Consider the following 20,605-nt stretch of genomic DNA (forward strand, 5'->3'; position numbering starts at 1 on the left):
ACAGATACAATAGGAATCAGCTGTGGTTGGTCCAATTGTCCAATTATTTTTTATAGCATTTCATTTTTAGATTCGAAAAATATTTCATTACAATATTACTCTAGAAATGTAGCAAATTGCTGTCATATTCAGTTTTTTATTATGTTATTGTTTTGAACATAAGTTTAACAGTTTTGAAAACAGTATGTAAGCATGTGCAAATTGGCCTGTAAGTACACAGAGTTTTGGTGGTTGTTGTGTCGAAGTGAGAAAACAATTAATGTAATTTGAAAGAAGTAGTCATTGAATGCATTTTGTGCCAAAGCAATGATTAATGATCCACAGTTTAGCCCACATATACTTCTGTTGTGCTCACTGTGTGAAGAGTTTTGAAAAAGTGACCTAAGTATTGAGAAATGTGTCCTAGCGACTGTAAAAAACTGTAATGGTTTCCACACACATATAAAAAATGTTTCTATATTGATAGCAATCCATTGTTTTAAATTAATATAATATATGAATATGAATATAATTTCACAGTATTGCTGTACTTTTGTAATTTATTCTATCATCAGACATAAATAAATGGTTTTAAATGTCAATCTCTGCTGTGATCTTACCTGTCTATATCTTCTTGACCAGGAGTGTGTGTGTTTGTGTGTGTGTGTGTGTGTGTGTGTGTGTGTGTGTGTGTGTGTGTGTGTGTGTGTGTGTGTGTGTGTGTGTGTGTGTGTGTGTGTGTGTGTGTGTGTGTGTGTGTGTGCCTGTGTTTATATTACATTGCGGGGAAATGTCCAAATGTCCCCACAAGGATAGTAAAACCTGAGTTCACCTACATTGTGTGGACCAGCCAGCAGTTTTTTTTATTTGGGAATAAAGCATGTAGTTATAAGACTCCTGCAGATTGGAATAATCTACCTTTAAATGTACAATCTTTGACTTTGTTTTATATGTTTAAAAATGGTTTGTTTCTTTGTTTTGAAACGTGCTGTACTTACTTTAGATTATATTTTTAGGTTTGTATTTTGTAGTGGTGTATTTGTTGTTTTGAATGATGTGATTGTTGTTGTTGTGCTGCTATCAAACTTTTGCGTATTAGGACCCCCTTAAAAACGAGATGATGCACTTCACATGGTTTATCCTAAAGAATAAAATGTGTTACAATAGGGCTTTTGACACTGCACTTACCCCTGGGTTATCATCGTTCTAAACACAACTTTAAACCCCGGTAAAGGAATGTTTCACACTTGTAATTTAGAAGCAGGGTTATCACCGCTTTTTATGGAAAACTGCTCCTCAGTGGGAAATGCAAAGCAAGATAACCCATGATTCAGTTACCCCTGGGTTTAGAATGACCCAGGGTTAACTATTTCAAGTGTAAAACAGCCCTTATAAGAGTAAGTTGACATGTAGTTGCAAAGTTACTTATAGATGTTCTAAAGTGGACTATTACACTAAAATAAAGTATAACTCCAAAATGTTTTTTTATGGAATGCAATTAATTTTTAACTGTTAAATATATATATGTGGCTTTGTGCATGCGTGAGACAGAGAGTGAGAGAATGAGACAGAGAGAGAAAGGAAGTGTTGTCATGGGCCTAGTCTTTCCTAGTATGTGATAATGGGGTCTGTAATGCACTGTGTTCTTACTAATGGAAACACAGAGAGCTTGGCGGCACTGAAAAACGAGACACACTAAAAGCAGAGGGCAAAAAAAAAAAAAAAAAGAAATATACAATTACCTGTTCAATTCACACTTGTCAAAAATAAAAAATGGGATGGTGGCATGACAATGTAATTCCACTGGGAATATAAAAGGAGAGTGCATCCACAGTGAAAAAAAAAATGAGCTAAAATAATATTGTTTTAGCAACATATTTGATATTATGTTTGTGAATAAACATGACTTAATACATGGCTTAATACAAGTGTGCTAGATTATACTGTGTGGTAACTGTAAAAAAAAAAAATACTAAAAGTTTTATTTTAGGGCTAAACTAAAAGCAGAATGCAGAAAAAAAACATAAACCCTTTTAGCAATTGACCAAATGAAAAGAAAGCACCACTGGTGAATCTATCAAATTATAACATTTACAAATACCTACTACTTGCTAACCAGGTCCAATGAACTCTGCAAATGTAAACAATGAAAAACTCAAAACACTCAGTCACAACCAGCAACACAAAACAACCTTATCGATTTTATTCTTGGATTTTTTATCCTAATTACTGGGCTAAAAATTGAAAAAAAATATGTAATGTCGGACTATCTATGTCTCTTTATTAGCTAACAGAATTTCCCTTTAGCAAATGGAAGTATTAAAAATGCATGTCACCGTTTAACTGAGCCAATTGTGGTTTAATGTCGAGATGTAAAGTCAGCCCCTGGTAAACGATGTGACATGACCCCATCAGTCAGCAGGGCTGACAGCATCATGAACTTCAGCTCTCGGTGACTCAATGTTTTATGACACATGCGCTCGATGACAGACTGCAATGTTCTTATCTCTTCATAAGCAAATGAACTGCCTTGAGAGATCATTGACCGCCTGGGCCCTTTTGTGACCCAATCAGCTACCAGTCAGTTTTTCTTTTATTTGTTTGTTTATTTTTTTCTTTTCCCATAGCTGCAGCCATTATGCAGTTCTCATCAGCAGAATGGGGCACTTGGTAGCACAGTGTGCTAGACTATATAAATGAAAAGTGAAATAGTAATTTACTCAGGATGAGGGGTCTCTAGTACTGAGTGGGGAGTCATGTGGACATTAACCAGCTCAGTGGGCACAACGTCTCTGCCTTGCAAATGACCCATTCTAATAAATGCATTATCATAAATAGTAAGTGACTCATGCAACCATGGAAATGCCTAACCTCAGTTTAGGTCGCCAAATAATTGCCCTGTTGGGTGATTGTTTCATAGTGGGCTGGCGCATTTATACTACAAGTAAGAATCCTTATCCTTAGATTAATTCATCCAGCAGTTCTGTTACATAACTGCTGCTGCAGAAAGCATACATCTGTTCCTTTATTAAAAAGTGCCTCTTTATTTGAACAAATAATATAATAAAATACAATTCCTGAACACATACTAATAGTTGTCTCTGCATATTACTTTGGGAATGTATTTTAATATCGGATAAATTACTAACTTCAGCTTTAAATTGACACATTCAACATACCTGGTCCACTATGGTTTAAATATTTGGGGGTCAGAAGGGTCTGACTTTTTTCTGTCAGGACCACTATTGTTAAATATGGTTGGCAATTGCATACAGTTAGGATTGGTGGTATGGCTCTGTTCTGGGCAAGAACTGCCTGCGCATTTTATAGTAAAACATAATTCGAGAATTTATTCTGATTCAAGGGGGATCAGAATGCCATACTGACAGGACGAGAGGAGGAGCTGGGGATGGAGGAGGGTGATTAGTTCCTGAGAAACGCAAGAGCTGCTGATAATACTGAAGGCGCTTATGTACACAGTGATATGCGTCGTATTCCCATAGACGTGGACCAGCTGAGTGTCAGCTGAGGCTGAGTCGACCTTGACTAACGTGACCTGGAACTGACACTATGATTAATATATGACAGATTTTTTTTTAAATATATGTAGTAGATATATAACAGTTATTTTAATTTGTAATAATATTTTAACTGTATTTTTTATCAAATAAATGAGCACAACAACTCTATATAATAATACCTTTTTACAAACCCCAAACTTTTAAATGTTAGTGTGTGAGAGAGCTAAAGGAAATAAGAGGGAGATATTATTTGTTATTAGTTAATTCAAATACTATGCAGTCACACATGTAGGGAATGTGACAGATTTCAACCGCAATCTTAATATAACTTAAGTTGAAAGCAGCAGGTACCATGCTACCAGGTCAAATTTTTGTTGGATAACAACTGCCAGCAGCACTAAAAAAACAAGTTAAGTGTTCATAGTGTTTATTAGGTGTAGAGGTCAGGCTATTTTTATGCCCCCCTCTGTAAGGTGCATACGGGTCAGCAAACCAAAGCACAGACAAGTCTAAGAGCCTCTCCTCCAAACAACGGGAGCTGTCCATGGTGCTGAAAGCTGAAAATACTTAGCCGTTTACTGACTGTGGAGGTCCAGCACCACTCAAAACATCTTTCTTTTCTGAGAAAGAGAAGGTTTCAGATGTAGATCTTATGATTGTTAGCATGTAATGCTTTGCTTCCTGATAATTAAGATTTAGAAGTATTCTTCAAATGTTCATACTTGCATATATACATGTATATGCCTGTCCACATTGCACAGTATAGCAACTTGTGTTTGTCAAGGCTTTAATTTACATCTCTCATAAAAATGTATTTGCTTCTTTTGTTTTAGTTTATTTACCTCGACATTTGATTATGTTAATGTTACCCCACAGACAGACGGACAATCACACACGTGGAGTTTCCATGTTTTATGGGGACATTCCATTGACATAATGGGTTGTGATCCGGGATCACATATAAGGCATTACAGACCCCCTGTAACAAGTAATTAACAGTCTCGAAGATATTTTTATTTTAGTAAAAATAATAAAAAATCTGATTAAATTAACAAGTGTATATGGCAAATTCTTGAATTAATTATTTACAATCATGACTGAAGTTTGTGTTTAAAGAGAAATGACGACTAACCTAAAATGTAAATGTAAAATGTTTCTATATAAAAGTGAGGATTCAGTTCTCTTTCACAGCTTATTGCACTTGCATGGTCAATTAAACACAATTATGTCAAAATGCACATTGTCAATGTGTGGAGTATACACATAAACACAGTCTGTTACGTCCTACAAGAGCGTTAACAGTTAGGAGAAAATAAGATGTGTAACAGTATATTAGATCCATACACTTATTCTTAAAGGTATAGTTCAGCCATAACTACTAAAGCAACCTCAAAAACTGTTGCAGTCTGTTTCATTAAATATTAATTAAAAAAAAAATAACTCACTGCTTTTGACTGAATCACTTTTGTATCTTTGATATGAATCAATTTATATTTAATTCACACAGTGAATACTATACAGTGTTATTTATTTATACATTTGATTATTTAAATTCTGTGGTATTTCATACTACATATAAAATAAATCTAAGCAACTGTACCGGATACACATTTTTGTTGTGTTTTTTTTTGGTAATTTGCTCCTTTGTTTCCTATTTTTAATATCAAAAATAAAATAAAATTGTCTGCCTTGCATTTTTACAGAATACTGCCAGTCATGTGTGTAATGATTGCTGTCAGCTTTAAAGGCATTTGTTTTATAATATTACGAATTTGATAAGAATCGATTTTTAATCAAATTGTGACCTCAAGAATCAATTTAAATTGAATCATGAGGTATCAAAAGATCCCCACCCCTGCTATTTGACCATGTCAGAAGATCATAGTAGAACATGAAACCAACATGAAACTACACAACCAGAGAATAAGGCCCCGTTTACACGAAGGGAAAACACAGATATTTCCCTGCGGTTTGGCCTCTCATTTACACGAAAACCCCATTTTTATCACTGAAAACGATTATGTCTAAGAACTCCGGCCAAAGTGGAGATTTCTGAAAACGCCGGTTATGTGTTGCCGTGTCAACTGGGAGAAACGGGGTTTTAGGTTCTCTCTTGTCGATTCTGAGGATTCTGATTGGCTTGCATGGCTTTATCCTTCTCCCTACACTGCCGCCCATAGTTTTGGCATAGTTATGATGGCGCTCGCGGCGTATTTATGCGGGTGGTGTGCACAATGTTATTATTGAAAACTGAGGGGGAGGGGGAATATTCATTTCTCTAAATACCCAGCTATGTGCAAACGTAGCCTTAATTTAAAGAATTTTAAAGACAACCAGTAGTGGGATAACTGTCACACTTCTATTCAGCAATCAGTCAGCACTAATCATTCCTTCATATAACCTTCATATCAGGTAGTTAATAGTGAGGCAACACGTAGCAGCGCTGCAGATCTGTCCTTTGTGACAGAGATTTTTTCATTGTGCTGTGAAGTTGACATGGTTTTCAAAGAGCTCCTGACACTGAATGAGATATCAGCTTCCTTTCTTTGCATTATTTTGCCCTACAGAACATCTCTTCAGATCTGAAGGACAAAGTTCTTCAATCTAGCCATCAGCTGCTAGTTTCACAAAGCTGTGGCTACCTGTCAGCCAACCAGACAGTGCCTTGATTTCAAAGGTATAAAGCTATAAGGCTGGAGTCTCTCAGCAAGACTCATCTCTGATCTTCCACTTTACCATTTTCAGAGCCACACAAATGCCTGTGAATCAGCTCTTTAATAACATAATCTTTACGGTGTTGTGATGTGGAACCTAGACAATTTCTTCTAAAGACCATTCAAAAATCCTACACCTTGTGAAGCGTAAAAATCAGCACAAATATGAGCCATCACGCCACACATTGTGAATAATCAAGGCCGAAAAGTGCTCTGCTATCCCGACACAAGCATTCTGATTGAGGGACCGGTGTTGAAAGGAGTTGCAGGCGTGTGGTACGCTGTCTCGAGTGTAAAAGTAGCTTTCAGGTGCATTGGGAGGTGGAGGCGGTCATTCTGAAAAGAGTTCACACAGCGACTCAGTATTTTCTGGAGCAGTCGGGCTTTTCCACTCTCATTCTGTAATCACTCTTATGGACATGACTTAATTAAACCATCAGATCAGCTAGCACAGAATGCAGCCGAGTCCTCTTCAAATTAAAAAGAAATTAGGATGGCAGATGTGTCTTTAATAGCTTAATCATGCCTCTATATTGCATCTATTAAAACACACAGGGTGTAATATTTCTCAAATATTCCTAAATCACTGCTATGCGGTTGAAAAAGCAATATGATTTGTGAGAAAAAATATAAAAAAATAAACAGACAATGTGTCTTGTAAATTCATGAGGCCAGTTATTTTGGGCCTCAGCATCTGTTAAAAGTGTAAAAAGTGAAAAATTGAGAGGCGGAATTGGCAGGGGTGATGAAACGTGAAAGTGAGCAGGATTGTTTTTAACCCTGTTTTTAAAGTTGAGCTCAGGATTACTGATGCTACCATATGACTATCTGAATTATATCCTGGTGGCCAGTTGCATAAACATAGCCACTATGTTAAGACTGTCTTGAGAATGAATCTTACCAACTACACTGCGAAAATTATTTTCTTAAATATTTTTGTCTTGTTTTCCAGTACAGATATCTTAACCTTCTTAAATGAAGACGCATTTACATGAGAAGCCAATTTTTCTGAAGAAAAAAAAAAAGACTAAAATTAAATGACTTTATGCTTAAAACAAAATTGCCAATGCAGTAAAAAAATAAACTTAATTTAAAGGCAAAACAAGATTCTTTTTCTGACCCCTCTGGCAGATATCTCTTCTTATTTTAAGCATAAACTCATTTAATTCCATTTTTTTTCAGAAAACAAGTATTTTGTCAAGTCTTTGTTTCTCAAGTAAATGTATATTGATTTATGAATGTTTAGATATTTGTACTGGAAAACAAGACAAAAAACACAGAGGAAGAAAATAATTTTTGCAGTTAGTCAAGAGATAGTCAGATTCAGATTATACCACTCTACTTTTTATGTAATGGCATTAAAAAAAAATATGACCAGTCTTAAAGAAAAAAAAATAGATGACTAACTTGTAAGACTAGTCTAAGCAGTATATGCAATCGGCCACTGGAATCAGAGAGCATTTAACATAAAAAATCCCCCCCCCCCCCCTCTCTCTCTCTCTCTCTCTCTCTCTCTCTCTCTCTCTCTCTCTCTCTCTCTCTCTCTCTCTCTCTCTCTCTCTCTCTCTCTCTCTCTCTCTCTCTCTCTCTCTCTCTCTCTCTCTCTCGATCACTCACTCACAGGCGCAGACACACACACACACACACACACACACACACACACACACACACACACACACACACACACACACACACACACACACACACACACACACACACACACACACACACACACACACTTTCCTTCCAGTCATGGTCTCTCTAACTCCATTTCATCTTTCAGACGTGTGTAATTGTTGCATGGCTGAATTAGGAAGCAAAATTGACGGCACTCCTCTGACAAGCCTAAGATAGAGGAGCTTGAGAGCTCAGCATCTACTACTGTACATTAGGAAAAAAATGGAAGGATGGAACAGATGAGAGCAAACAGGCTCAGGAATGGATCAATTTTTTTTAAACAAACAAAAAAACAAGAAAAAAAGAGGAAAAAAACAAGAAAACAATACCCTTGCAACTTATTTACTAAGGTCTTTTACCTACATGTTCGCACTCATTTTGAGGAGTATTTCTGCTGCATGTTCCTTTGCTGAACCACAAATCAGAAACGTGACAGGAACCGCAAGTGGCCAGAACAAACGCTGCACCATGCTCCACTAGAGGATGCTGGCATTTGAAACTGGGCATTTAAACTTGTGGAGATGACGTGTTTGACACCTCCGAGTAATTTAATCTCACATGTGCCCTTTGGGGAGAAAATGTCATACTGACACAGCGGATCAGGAGGAAGGAGAACAGAGGAGAAACAAGTCTTCATATGAAAAAGAAGGTTAGGCAAAGGCATTTCATGCCAACTCCCTTGTCACGTTCGAGTGCCACAAAATAAGCCATCTACTTGTCCACAAACTGTTACTTTTAAAGTTTCAGGACCCAACAATATAGGATTTTTTTTCTGTCAGCCCGGTCAGGCAAGTAATTCTGCTTTTAACTTGCCCTGCCATCAATTTTACAGGCCTCATCAGAAAAGGAATGATACATTTGTACTATTAGATTTTTATTTTATTGTATGTATACATAAAATAAAATTAATAAAAAAAATATCATTCCTTTTTGTTGCCAGCTATTTTGACAATAATGGCTGTATGTTGAGTAATTTTCAGAGGACAATAGATATATACTGCTATACAAGCAGCACAATGAGTATTCTAAAATATATCCAAGTTTCACTTTTTTTTGTCAAATATTTTTTCCTTTACAAAAACATGTATACAAACTTGAAATTGTTCAGCTATAATGTAAGTACACATCAGCTAGATATTATCTTGGTGAGAAATTAGAATGTGCAATAACAATCAATGGGCAAAAAACACATCAAAAGAAAACTTTTAACTTTGTAAGTCATAAAAGTGATTGTATCAGATCAATAGCCCCAAAAGGGCAAGTTGGAGTTCTGTCAACTGGGCTGAAATGCTCTCACGTCAGCCAGTTGCCACTTCCCATCTTTATTGTTGAGTCCTGTGTTTTACCAACCGACAGAACCTTGGTACAATTAAAATCTATCTTACCTGTCACAGGCCTTCTGAATACAGATGACAATGTATGGGACGCTTTCCTTTCTTTTTTTGCTTGCAGAAAACCGCTTCAGCAGCAGAAATCACAGCAGTATCTCTGCAAATGAGATAAACAGCAAAAGCTATTAATCTTATTGTGTTATAACAAGCAGATAAATGTGCTTCATCAAAAAACCCATCTGATGCCCGGTTAGACTGACATGGAAGAACATATTGTGGTCTAAGCTGTCGGTGACTTGAGAAGCTCCTAGAAATGAGACATTTGACCATATGTACCGCCTCAAACCCACACTGACCATGCTGCCTAATGCTTTTCCTGGACAAACTATAGCCTTCTCCTACTGTTTCATTAAACTGCTGCTCTTCCAGCTCAGCATCTGAACTATACTGTTATGCCATCTGTAAGAGATTCTGCATTGGCCTTAGGCTGGGTTGGGTTACTAAGCGATCCTAAACCACAAAAGAGAGTTTTATTCAGCAATTATCTTGTCTACATAAAAAAAAAGAGTGGCACCTGGCCCAAAAGTATATTTTGACTCTGGGGTCAATTTAATTTAATTGGCCTGTAATGAGCTGTTTTAAAAGTCTGAAAGATGATGGAGCAGATTGTCTGGATATTCAGTCATGCTTTATGGTGGGTCATATAGTTGTTTCCAGTATATCGATGTGGAAGGACCCCGGGTAGAGCCACAAAACCATGCCTGTTTACCACAAATTGGCTAAATAAAGGCAGCAGGTAGAAATTCTCCTGAGAAATACGGATAAGATGTAATGTTTTCCATGAGGTTATCTCCGATGTCAAGAGCTAACTACCTAGCATTTCCTTTGCTACCGTCAATCTTGCACGATTATGCTGGGTGGGCTATGTGCACAGTTTGCGTTATGCATCAGGGGGCGAAGAACTGTTTGAGGCAAGAATATGAAATGAGATCATTATGGAGAGAAACAACTCCACGGCAAATATCTATTTCAATCAGTGGCTAGATAAGGAGGTTATCGATCAAAAACCATATTCATGCGTACCGCTTACTTCCAATTGAGTGCCATTTTCCAACAGAGGGCTGGAAATAAATAAATGTGGCAAGGCAACGCTTGCTTATGGATTAGAGTATTCTTCAAACCCCAGGATTATGAAGATTAAAGTATATTGCAATGAGAGAGACATTCAATTGCATGACAGCATTCTCGCTCAATATGGAGGATTGATGGTTTCCTTCAGTGCTTAAATTTACATATTCTACTGTTAAGAGTGATCGACTTCCATTGCAATGAATGGGAACCAGTAGAATTATAATAAGACTGGAGATGTAAGATGGAGATGAAGCCACAAAGTCAGTTTCTGTTCAACTTCCATACACCCGACTTATCAGGATGCACTTTGGGATGATGCGAGGAGGATATGTCTGAAGGTTTGTTTAATGAGGGAGAGAGGCATTCAGCCTGATCTCTTAGGAATTTTTTGGTAATCTACTACTTTTCAAAAAAATAAAAATAAAGAAATGATTCATGTTTTTAAATGAGAACACAAAAAATTGATCAAAAGTGACAGTAAAGAAATTTCACATTTTACAAAATATTTCAATTTCAAATAAATATTGTTCTTTTGAACTTTTATTTTGTGAAAAATATGAATGTTTTCAACATTATGTTGAGTAACAAATCAGCATATTAGAATGATTTCAGAAGCATCATGTGAAGACCGAAGTAATGGCGGATAATCACAGGAATAAACTACAGCATAAGACACTTCTTTCATAAATATATATTTAAAACAAAACACGACCCCAAACCTTTTGTAGTATACTTTTGTAGTATACCTTTTGTTTGGATACATGCTGAAACGTTCTGACAAAATCTGAAAAGGAATTTATGTGTTCACACTTTTGTAAACAGCTTCATAAAACCTTTAGATTGATATTATGTTTAATTTACAATTAAAATGTGTATTTAAACACCCGACATCAATCCTACCCTTAACCTAACCGCTTCTCAACTATATGATTTGTAAATCTCTGAAGTTGTTCATATGTAAAACGATCATGTTTTAGATGCTGTCAATATGTTTCAGCCTCTATGTAAAAATACAAAGATGTATGTGCATTGCAAACCCACAACACCACAAATACCTATGAACTCTTATGAAATCATGCCAGGATACACAGGAGATAGAGATTGGGTGAAGTGTGAGAGAGTCTCTCATTTTAGCTGTGGAGCTGATGGTCATATCTGGAAGCCATGAGCAGGTCATCAGTGCAGGGCTCTCAGTGGCTTTAAGGCCTTTAGAGGGCTTTGAAGGCAGACAGGGAATGACTGAGATTGATTCGGGACAGAAAAGGCTGCCCACCACTAGAGGATAAGTCATACAGTAGAAGAGACCCATAAGCCTTCTATGCTCAGGAGAGTATAGCCTACTCAGCCCCCTTTACTCAAAACCACCCAACCTAAATATACTTGTTTCTTCTGTGGATCAACCATATGATGGTAACAGAGGTCATAGCTGTTGTTTCTTGCTTATATATATATATATATATATATATATATATATATATATATATATATATATATATATATATATATATATGGGCAGACAATGAAAAGGTCTTTTCTGTGTTACAATTCCTGAGGTGGGCGTTAGAGATGAAATACTTGTAAATGACTTGTGAACATTCCTTTCTTTTTTTCCCACCCACAAGCAAGATTAATCCACCATGTTAGGATTTGCGGGGCTGGTAGAGAGAGTGCAAAAGAGAGAGCAAGTCACATGGAAATCAAGGAGGATTAATTAGAGCACAGGCCTAATGAGGAATCCTCACAGGAGCAGACATTATCGAAGGAGCAAATGCGTTTAGCTACTTTACAAAAAGAAGAGAAGAAAGGAAGAAATTGGAAAAGGGAGAAGTAAAAGAAAATTAGTAAAAGGGCCTCTTTAGTTCAGAAAAAATACTACTCAAAATTTCAATGAAATTTGAAGTGCTGCTCCCATCAATGTTAACAAAAAACACAAACATATAACAATACCAAAATACAAAGTAAATAATTAAAAAAAAGAAGAAGAAGAATTACAAAATAAGACAAACTTGCTATTCGGAGGTTTGGGTGGGTTCATTTGCGCTCTATAGCTGCATATAGGTGCATCAGATTTAAAGGAGACTAACACAGTCAACAGAGAATGAATAACACATAACAAATTAGCTAAAGGTATTTTGCTCAGATTCTGTCAGACTCTTCTTGTAGACTAGACTACTGCTTTCAGATGTAGTTTGATATTTGTCTTACTATCATTCACGAATTAGGAATGAGTGTGAGTTTTGTGGGTCTGTTTCCTTTCTCAGCTTCTCAGTCATTTTCATATTTTCCATCTCGCAGCTATACTTTTGTTCGTAACACTAATAAAATGCTCGCTCTTTATCCCATCAAAGCTTAGCCACATTTGTGTTTCCATTACCAAGCAATAGATGAGTAAGCAAATACCCACTCGTCTGCCTATAATAAATAAACGCTTATACATATTTTGTCTGGTTTTTGGCATGATTGCAATCGATTCACTCCTACGTTTGATTAGTTTCACATTAAAAAGCACTGTTAGCAGTTATTATTGCCAGTGCTTTCTAATACTATATCTGAATGTTGTTCTGTTACAGTGTTGGTGAAAGCCTACACCTGCAGTTAGCAGAGAGTTTGATGAGAGTTAATGGAATTGTCTGCAGAACCCTTTTTGTGTTTAAACTGCATTAGTAACTTGAGAGTAACACTGTGGTTGGTTTTAAACAGAGCCTAACTCCATTTACAGTGCAATGCAAGATACACGTTTATTTGAAGCAAGCAGAATATTACACCCATATTGTGCATTTATTTACAGTGTAGCAGCCCCTGTTTGATGTAAATAGTAATGATTTTGTTTTAGTTTTGCTGAAAATATGGCTTTTACAGACAAACTAATTGGACTAAAATCAGTAAAAGGTCCCTAAATAAAAACTTAAGCATTTGTGTTAGAAAAGCTTGCAGAGGTAATTTAAGTGATATATACGCATATCTGAAACACAAATAAGTGATTGTGTGTCAAAAAGAAAAAGAAAAGAGGAGGCTAATGACCCATTTCCTGGTGGTTAAGCTTTGAATGAGATAATAGGCTTGCGGTAAATACTTTATTAAATGTTAATTAACTCAGTTTGCATAATGTTTTTTCCCTCCCCAAAATAAATGTTTTTTGTTCATATTATAAGTAAACAACAGAGATAAGCTAAAATTATCGTTTTCCCATGTCCATTAGAGCGTGCAAAAACCAGCAGACCATACTTTATGGACAGTAAAACAAGTGAGTTTTAATTGAAAAATGAAGGAATATCTGCTTGAACTTCCACCCTTGAAATACAGAAACAGAGGTATTTTCATATAAATATATTTTTATGATACTATCAGTATACACAAAAAAAAAAAAAAAAAAAAAAAAAAAAAAACTATATTGCAAAACTATATTTGTTAAATATATGTGAAATATATGTTGTGTAAACTGCATGGATTAAGTTTTGGGTAAGTGCAAAAGTTGTATATTTATTTATTATTTATATATATATATATATATATATATATATATATATATATATATATATATATATATATATATATATATATATATATATATTTGGACAATGCAAATATATTACGAAAATATATAAATATAGCCAAAAGTGTATAAATGTAGAAAATCTTTTGAAACAATATTTAAGACAACATCTAAAAATATATTTATGTAAGAAGTGGGTCTAATTTACTAAATAACTGTTTATCTAAATAACTGTGCATATGTAACGGAGGCCAGCTAGTAGTTTCTGTGCGAGTAAACCTCACTCCTCTGATCTCAATAGACGCTCTGGCGACAGATGCTAGAGGCTGCAGTCTTTAGCCTCCTTGTTAGAGCGCCTGACTCTCATGCCGGAGACCCGGGTTCGAGGCCCGCTCGGAGCGGGTCGAGTGGGACCCGGGTGAAGGGGGGTTACACATACACACACATTTGTGTGTGACATCTGCGCAAGAATGTGTTCACAAAAAATGCATCGAAAACTGTAGTACTAAAATTCTAATTCAAAATTATGAAGAAATAAAATATAGGAGCAACTACAACCACACATATGCATCGCATTTTGGGTGGCCTTATAGATATATATATATTATACATATACATATACTGTATATTTCAGTTATAGCCCGAGCTGAGATGGTTGCTCTGCATAAAAACGCAGATACGTGTATGTACAGCTGGCTTATGCGAGATCTGCAATCTGGGTCTGTATGAATGGTGTTATTTGAACTGGCTTTGAGTATGGAACACTACTCAAGTGCATCTTTAGAGAGTGCCATGTTTGCTGAAAGTGACGAAAGGCCATAAAAGAAAGGTTGTACAGAAAGCCCTTATATGGAGATAGTTTGGGTTAGGTTTATGTAAATCACTAACCTTAATGAGTCATCATTAAGAATACTCCAAATTAATTCAAATTAGAACGAGGTTAAGCACACATTCATGTGCGTACACACGTGTTGGGAATTGTGAGAAGTTCACAGTAGAGTAATACATTTGCGTTATAATGTTAAAGGTTAATGTTTATGCTTTGCTGGCTCTTTGTTTCAGTGGTGTTAGACTTAACACCTATTTTGATGCTTGCAGTTTGCTGCTGTTTCACACTGGAGCTTATTGTATGCTTTACATTCCTTTTTGTACATTTTTGTCCTCTCAAACTACACTCAACAATGAAATGGACATTCTTGGCTTAGATCCCAATGAATCTGCATGTTGTTGGTGGGTCATGCTGATGCGCTGCTGGCGGCTTCATTAAGCTCAACTCTATCTTACTAACTTTATGGCATTGCTTGCATGGTTAGAAAATGTCCTCTGTGACTGTGAGTCATAGGATGTGACAGTGTCCTGGCAGACTGTATGCTCTACTATTTACCAATGAGGCACAGAAATAAACTCAAAAAGTCATTTGTCCCATAGAAAATGTCAGTGCCTTCATGAGCAGCAAAGGCATTTCAAAATCTACAGAGGAAATATCTCACTACTTGCCGACTGAGCCTTAACAGCTTATAACGCTCAGAATAATCACTGTGCCAAGTCATTTTATTTGAATTATTCAGCATCCATCAGTGTTTGAATGTTATACATGTTGACACAAGCTATTACTCCATTTACTGGCAACAGTTCAACAGTTGTTTTCCCCAGGATCCCTTAAATCCAACTGCCAAATATGTCTATAATCTAGGGCTGGCATTTGATTAACATAAGCCTATCACTGACCACCAGTCCAAATAAATTATTTTACAATCATTTGTCAATGTACAGATGGATGTCTGCTGTTGTGTCCCATCTGGTCGTTTGTTTTGTTTTTTCACCATTTGCACTGCATTTTTAAGATTGAATTCCCTTTATTCTATATTTCTTATATATATTTGTTAAAATTAGTAAATGAGTTAGGTATCACAAACTAACTTTTTACAGCACTTATTAATCTAGGGTACTTTTAATTTATAAATATTCTATTGTTAATTGTTATTTTTTTGTTTGTTCATATAACATTATTTTTAATTAATAAAAGGGAGAAAAATCAAATTTGTTAACTTATACAAATGTAAATGAAATGAATACTTATGTAGATTTATTATTTTCTTTTCTCTTCTACTCTATATCTATTTTTTTTAAAGTGTATACTGCATTAGACTAAACTGGGAAGGGTCACAGCACTTGCATATTGTTGCCTATTGTTAGTTTGATTGCTTCTATTGCTCTCCTTATTTGTAAGTTGTTTTGGATAAAGGCCTCTGCTAAAAGAATTACATGTAAATGTAGAAATTAACATTAACCATGTTTAATAAATGCTGTAAACTTGGATGTTAGAAATGTAATTAATGTTACTGTATACAACCTTATTGTAAAGTATTACCCTGTAAATTGTTACATTTACAATACTATATCAATCAAATATCTGATATTAGAAAGCTCTGGTAGTAATTAGGCAGCTCAGGTAATGATAAAGTTCACACATTCCCAGAAGATCCAGTCCTGTCGCTGTCAGACAGAGCTGGATCAGACAAGCATTCTGCTAGAAACTCAGACATTAGAATTCCAAATGTCACAAGCCTCTGCAGGGATTTTTGATCCCTGAATCGTGTCTACACACAGGGTCAGTTGAGGGCCTTCAAAACGCCCGTCCACTTCAGCTTCAGTTAACTGAGAGAGAGCGGCATAGACACATACTCACAGTGAGCACAGATTAAGGTTGGATAAAAAATATTTATATGTTTCCATATGACAAGCAGAATCCAAATATTAGAGCTTAGCTGTGAATCTGCAAATACAATCAATTTACAGGAGATGTAAATAAAGCTAGTAAAGATGGGCTTCTTGAATCTTTAATCCTCTTTCTGTTTTGTTGGGATGTGGCATTTTGCTGTTTAGCAGATGGCCCAAATAGTTTGAGTATCAGATTTGCACATCATTATGTGTGACATATAATGAACGCTTCGAGATTAATACAATACCATGGGTGCCCTGTTGGCGATAAAACTCAATCATAATCAAAGCATAATCATCACAAATAACAGAGAACAATAGGTCCACTTTGAAACCACCTGCACTACTTTATCCAAGGTTTGAGCAGAATTTCACATTTTTAACTACTACACCAACAATGAATATAAGGTGAGATTCAAGACTAAAGATGGCTTTTTATACGTGGGTAAACAATGAGTATTTCATGCAACAGAAAATCCCGCTATGTAACATCGCTGCACTCTTGCAGATCTAATGTTCTGAAAAATCTTACTAAATATTGTCCCCTCAAAGAGCTGGAGCCATGAATCATTTAAGAACTGACATAATCATTTTATTTATTCAGTGTTCTATCTTTCTTTTCTTTACATCATCTTGTCCTGGTCATATAATGGAAAGACGCCTGCAGCACTACATCTCAAATAAAACTCTGTATGATATATGATGTATTTATATAGCCAAAGCAACAACAAAAAACAAAAACGTTTTATTTGTCACGTCATATTGTTCTTTCTGTCTCTCCTAATTTATCTCTCTCTCTGAAGCTCTGACATGTGACCTTTCTGTCCAATACATCTGTCTCCCAGATGAAGCCGTAATGTTGACCAACATTGGGGACAAACACTTGACATAAGGGAACTTCCTGAATTCATAACATATTTTTTTGGTCACAGTTTAAGCTCTGAATTGACCCACAGTCTACGGTGAGCAGCAACTGAGTAAAAATCCAAAATGTAACATTTCTCATTATAATCCAGTATCTTAAAGGGATAGTTAAACAGTGTAGATTATGTCATTATTTACTCGTCGTCATGTCATTCCAAACCCTTATGACTTCTTGCTTTAACTAAATACAAGAGGGTGACATTTTGAAGACCCTTACTTTGTAGTTCCCCACCTTTTTTTCTGTTCAGAGAAGGGCACACTGCTAAAAGCTGAGCTCTGAAAAGCCGTTTAGGAATATCAACAGCTTGTATCAGTTGTTTTTGAAGACGGTCACATCAGAACCCCAGAGCCCAAACATTTAGCCATTTCTCTCAAGTTGATGATGGAATCTTCAACATGCATGCTTTCATTCTCCACCATAATGTGCCACAACTCAAAATGATAGAGCTGACAGAGATACAACTCTTTACGAAAGAACTAAAAGTGACAGAAAGAATGGTTATCAGTCAATGACAATTTATCAAGAAAGACTTTGTTAAAAAGCAAATAATGAAATCCAGATAGGACTAATAAATGAAGTAATTATTATAAGTAAAACAGGATCAGTGTTGCCCTGTATAATTAACATTTCACTAGTTTACTGATTTGTGTTGTATGTGCTGTCAGCTTCTCATTAGAAGATCACAGAGAACAGATTAAAACGGTTATAATGTCAAATTAGGTAAATGTGCATTTTATGTAGATGCTGTCAATACTTTGACTATGTATGTTTTAATGTCTTTCCAACATATCCCTGAATAATGAGATAATCATTGTAAGAGAATGGCTTTATTTCCACTAAAATCATGCTGTATTTTATTATTATTTTTTTATTTTTTTAAACAAATTCATTCAAGATTTTCACAATCTTTCGCCCAGAATCTGACTGCTTAGACTGATGACGATGTCCATTCGTACCCAAGCAGGGTAAGAAGGATGTTCCTCCAGTGGTGAAGCATTTGCATCTGACTGCGGTGTTGACACTATGACAGACAGGCAGTCGGCGGCTAAACGGCTGATTGAATCTTCACCTCTCATCACATACAATGCGTATTGTTAGATCAATGACTGTTGACAGATAAGTTCAGACAGAAACATTGATTTCTTTCAAAGGCCCCATCAAAGAGATCCATCTTGAAGTCTCTAAGATCGCTATAAATCTGTGAATCTTTCTAAAGAAGTTATTGAAGGTATACACTCAGGTGTTGACTGGGTATGCATTTAGTAAAGAAAAGAAAAGCATGCTTTATATTATAAAATGTAATATCTATCTATCTATCTATCTATCTATCTATCTATCTATCTATCTATTTATCTATCTATCTATCTATCTATCTATCTATCTATCTATCTATCTATCTATCTATCTATCTATCTATCTATCTATCTATCTATCTATCTATCTATCTATCTATCTATCTGTCTATCTATCTATCAAAATATTTGGCAAAAAAGACAAACTGTTACAGTATTTTTTTACTATGTAAAAAAAAAAAAAGTAAAAAAAAAAAGCTCACTGGAAAAAGCACATGTCGACTACAACATAACCAGTTATTAATATTTAGTTGGTTCTCTCTTGTTTTTGCATGTGTTCATAATTTCGTTATGACAGCCTTGTAAAAAAAAAATGGTCTGCACAATTTGGCATGTTTAATTGCCTTATCACAAATAAAACAAATGACCCCAAGCTTAATTATGCAATATGCTTACAAAATCTTTAACATGTTTTTAGTAATATTTGAACAAAGGTTGAGGATGTCAATTTTCCTGGGCCGCACACTACTGCATATATACTGAATCATTTTCTCAACCGATTCATTCTAAAATGCTGACATAAACCACTAAAGACAGGCGGACAGGACAACAGACAACACTTTGGCCTCACTCTCCCTGTGTTTTGTCTCCCATAATTCCACCTTCAGCCTCATGCTACGTTGTCCAACTGGCAATTATGTAAATGCTTGGCATAAGTAGACGCAGAGAACTGAGGAATCTAATAAGAGTGATTTTATCTGACTGTGTGCAGAAATGACCAGGCAGGTGGTAATGATGATTAAGGCTGTGCTTCACTCAGTCCACAGAACCCATGGTGGAAGTTAATGGGGTGAAAAGCTTACTTTGGGGGGATACGTTGCCCAGCAATCAATAGGGTTAGTGAATGAAACCTAATGGCCTCTGCCTTACTTCTAATAATAAAAGTGAAGAAATGCATCGATTTGCCCCTTCACAGATGGTTTTTTCCTCCTCTTATTGATTTCAATTAACAGAGCATTTACTGAAACTTGAAAGGGCAAAGCATGTTGTGTACATTCCTATATCGTGCCACTCGAGAGAGTCTTTCATCATTGCAGACCTACATTGTTTAGTAGAAATTCTGCCTTCTACTCGCTGTCACACAAAGCGTGAAGAGTGCTGTTAGACATCTGCATGTATTTGATTCCTTAACCGGGGCTTCCGCAGCCCAGGTTTATTGTAGGCATGCGTCATGTCGTTTTTCATTAAACTATTCAGCCTGAGGGGGAAAAAAACAGACCTCGTGTGACAACCGCAGACATTCTGATGTCGACATAATCGCCACAAAATTAAGCTAAATAAAGGGACAGGGAACAAAACAAGAAGTGACTGATTCTTCCTCAGATTCAGTTCACGATCAGTCCCTGAGTGTCATACCGACATACACTAAAAAACACTGACTATTGCAACTGAGTGACACATTATGGAGTGTTTGGAATCTACTTCAAAATGCATTAGAGTAGGATTCATATTTCTATATGACAAGCCAGGAAGAGAGAGAGAGAAACAGAGGGAAACAAATTTGCGCCGGAGCTGTTAGCACACATTAAATGTAATTTTTCTTATTTACGAATGCAATGACTCATGCCGTACTTCCAGTGCACATTACTGCTTCTTCTTCCCATTGTCTTTAATAATGGTTTCTGGATAATTTATGTGAGCATCCCTAGGTAGTTTTCCCATTTCTCGCAGCAGAACATTTCGTTGCCCCTATTGTAGGACTCGTTTTTAAAATTCAGCTTTTTCTGTCTGCAATATAATTTCAAGGATTTAGACAAAATT

At 35.9% G+C, this 20,605-nt stretch overlaps 1 protein-coding gene across 4 annotated transcripts in view; it reads right to left on the minus strand.

Moving 5' to 3' along the window:
- lingo2 (leucine rich repeat and Ig domain containing 2) overlaps nt 1–20,605 on the minus strand; it is a 356,001-nt gene that overhangs the window by 222,293 nt on the left and 113,103 nt on the right. For all 4 annotated transcript variants that reach the window (XM_077247798.1, XM_077247800.1, XM_077247799.1 and 1 more), the window contains exon 3: nt 9,277–9,379. The gene's annotated coding sequence lies outside the window, so the exon portion shown is untranslated. The remainder of the gene's footprint in view (nt 1–9,276; nt 9,380–20,605) is intronic.

Source organism: Siphateles boraxobius, unplaced genomic scaffold (genome assembly GCF_051911475.1).
Source record: "Siphateles boraxobius isolate OS27281-9 unplaced genomic scaffold, OSU_SipBor_1 3, whole genome shotgun sequence".
Taxonomy (NCBI): domain Eukaryota; kingdom Metazoa; phylum Chordata; class Actinopteri; order Cypriniformes; family Leuciscidae; genus Siphateles; species Siphateles boraxobius.